This window comes from Gavialis gangeticus, unplaced genomic scaffold (genome assembly GCF_001723915.1).
Source record: "Gavialis gangeticus isolate Ggan-Ray unplaced genomic scaffold, GavGan_comp1, whole genome shotgun sequence".
In the NCBI taxonomy this organism is placed as follows: domain Eukaryota; kingdom Metazoa; phylum Chordata; order Crocodylia; family Gavialidae; genus Gavialis; species Gavialis gangeticus.
In genome coordinates this window covers 23,288,821-23,292,168 of record NW_017728998.1, presented here as the reverse complement: position 1 = coordinate 23,292,168, position 3,348 = coordinate 23,288,821, and the positions used below count along the sequence as shown (strand labels likewise).

Here is a 3,348-nt window from a genome sequence, read left to right as displayed (position 1 = left end):
CACCACTTCCCTTGGAAGTTGGTTCCAGCTCCTAGCCCCCCCAAGCACCATCCCATCCAGCCCCCCCACCCACTCTCCCAGAATCCCCCATGGCTGCTCCGCCCAGCCCCAGTGTCCAGGCACTTACAAAAAAAAAGCCCCGCATTTGATATAGATATAGATATAGATATAGATATAGATATAGATATAGATATAGATATAGATATGCTGGTTAGTCTTTAAGATGCAAATCCACTCTGCCGTCTACTTGATTTTAGACTAACATGGCTGTCTATATTTCCTGATTCTCTGACAGATGGACAGAGTTGTGTCTGGGCTCCCTTCTGCACTTTCCTTGCTGCAGAGGTCCTCGAGGCATTGTTCCAAGTCCTGTGTTCCTGGTGTTTCATTTCCCAAATTTTGGCATGCAGCTTTTAAAAAAAGACTGACCATGTCCTCCCACTCCACCCAGCCGGCTTAACACTCATATGTTCTCGTCTAATACAGAGGCCCCTGCACGTTGTGTACCAACCCAGAGGTACTCACTCTCTCAAGAGAAAGATCTATTGATGCCTTTAAAGTGATCTATATCTACCTTTTGCTTCTATAATTCTCTCGCCTCCTTGCTGTCTCTCTATTTTACCCTTTCCCCTCTCTGAACATTTTTCTCTCTGGCTTCCCTCCTTCTCTCTATATTTCTCTCTCTTCCCTCCATTTCTCTCCAGCTCCTCTCCCCGCACCCCTTCCCTTTGTTTCTCTTTCATCCTCTTTCATTTCTATTACCCTCCACTCTAAAACTGGCCTGTTAACCAAGTAAAGCAGGTAAAATGCTGATCACCACAGGCAAGTAAAATGATTATCTCCTTGTCTACACTACAATTCTCAAGCAAGTTAGTTGCAGTGTTAAAACCCAGTCACATTTGTGAGTGCTGAAAAGCCCTAAGGGTTTTCTGGTGTCTCTTTAACAGCTCTTTCTGCTCTCCTCCAATATCTCTACTGTCCCCATCAGTTGTGTATCTTTTACTGCAGCATCTGACACAGCAAACTGCCACAGGAAACAGGGATTAGGCCACCAACAGCACCAGCTGCCCATTGCAAGGGTAAGTCTGGCCCGAGCCTTTGTACTAGGTTCAACAATGAGGGTTGACCCTCCACGACTTCCCACAAATGTACTCTCACATGTCACTTCTTCCTAAGAAACTCCCCCTCCGCTCCCTGCTCCCCACCCACTCGAAGAGCTTCTTTGTTATCCTGCAAGGATCTCTCTCTTCCTGCTCTGACAGATCTCCACAGGATACAAATAACTACCACTGACTTCAATGAAAGTTAGGAACTCATGCCACACAGGGAGTGTAGCTACAACAGTATCAGGTATCAAGGCAGTAAAGTAGAGGTAGGGGGTCCAGGAGGTCTCATTCATTACAAAAGGTCCTCTGAAGCACTAACAGTTATTGCCTCCTATCTACATGCTAAAATCCTCTAATGCAGCACTTTTTTTCTCTCCTCTTATTAGCCTAATTTTCTTTCATCTCTGTAAAGATCTGATGACTTGACAAAGTCTCTCTGGGTCTTGAACTCATGAAACTTGGGGAAATGTTCCAAATACACAGACCTGTCTGATAGAGGATGTGTGTTCATGCTCCATTTTGGCAAAAGCAGGTAACTCTTGGACACATCTGCTCAAAGCAGGTGTTCCTAAAGTCTGCTAACTCAGTTTTTAACTCTCATCCGTGTAGCAACAGAACAGGCACGCTCAGAATCATGTGGTGCGAGTACAATTAGAGCTACACACCCTACAATATACCCAGGGTAAGGATGCTTTGAAGGAAGCCACTAATTATGCTGATAAACTCAGGATTTCAAGATTCACTGGACAATGAACAGGCTTCACTTCAAAATGAACTTTTAAAAGTATTCGCATCTGGAAAGCTATGCAGGCATCCACATTTAAAAATGTAACATCCCAACTCCCTGCCACATGCAGAGTATCCATTGGCTTCAACAGAAGCTCTGTCTCTGATTATATTCAGGAACAGGCATATTTTATACATCAGCATTGATATGTTTTTCCTGCCAGTATGTAATCCAGATATTTTCAAGGCAATAATCAGGTCATGGGAGAACTACATGGCTAAAATCCTGATCAACAGTTTGAAAATCTGTGCCTCAGTGTTGTGCAGCTAGTTTCAACGTCTGGAATGAAGGGTTCTTGTCTAAAATAACCTTGTAAATTATTTTTAAAATAGGGTAGTTAAATAAATTCAAAGTAAATGACTAGGGTTTTTTTTTCTTTTTTTTAACATATTTTAAACAGAAACAAGCTGCCATATTTTCTGTGGGCTTGAAAGCTTATGTTAAGTTTCCAAATAAGTCAATTCTATAAAGATAACATCTTTTAAAAAAAAAATGTGTTGCTAGCTAATATTGTACAAAGCAAATTATTCTTAATAAAAATGTAAATTATGTCCTTTGTTTGGCTGAAAAAATAGATATGGAAGTATTTATAAGGGCAGGGTTTTCAAAGGCCTTCAGGGTTAGATGTTCAAGTGGTACCCACAGTTAAGGGCAAATATTCAGTACCCAAAATTAAAGCCAGAACATCTACAATCTTAAATTAAGGGTCCTAAATAAGGACAAGATTTGTAAAAGTCCCCCAGTGGCCAGGTGTTCCCACTGCTAATGGGTGGCTAATGTTTAAAAAGAGCTCAGCACTCAAAATGCTGATCCCTTTTGAAAAAGTTGGTCCTTTTTTTTTTTTTTTGGTTCCTCAATAGGAACTGACCTCTTTGGAAAATCTAATCCCAACTGTAGGTGCTGAGTTGTTCTGAAAATCTGGACTCTAACTATTAGTGTTATAATCATGCCAGATGTATTGACTTTCATTCAGCAGTTTCATGAGGGACAGTCCCACTGCAGCACACACAGTACTTGCATTTAATATGAAACTGTTATTTTGTTTTGGTTCACATGCAACTTTATTTTTGTAACTACCTTGTTACACATCTGACAGGTATTGTATGCACAGGGGGACCCGACTCATTTTCGCACACATAGAAAAAGCTAGTTTCAGACAAACATTGAATGGAAATTGAATTGAGGGATAAGCATAGTCTCAGGTTTACTGACCCGTTAGTCTGTTCATTACTGGTAGAGGTAAATAGCTGTAAGAATATTAACAATTAGACCTCTGGCAGTCATAAAGACCTACCTAAGGTGGTTTGAGATGGCATCCTATACTTTTAACCCATTATAAAAAATCAATAGAAGTCAAAGTCAGCATGTGAACGCATATCATATTTAAACCTAATTAACGGTTGTCTCCGGACAGTTTTCTAGTACCCTTCCATGAGGATAATTTCATCTTCCCAT

The 3,348-nt window shown here is 40.8% G+C and overlaps 1 long non-coding RNA gene across 1 annotated transcript in view; it reads right to left on the bottom strand.

Moving 5' to 3' along the window:
- Positions 1-3,348, bottom strand: part of LOC109289548 — a 94,584-nt gene that overhangs the window by 83,937 nt on the left and 7,299 nt on the right. The gene's annotated exons all lie outside the window — the stretch shown is intronic.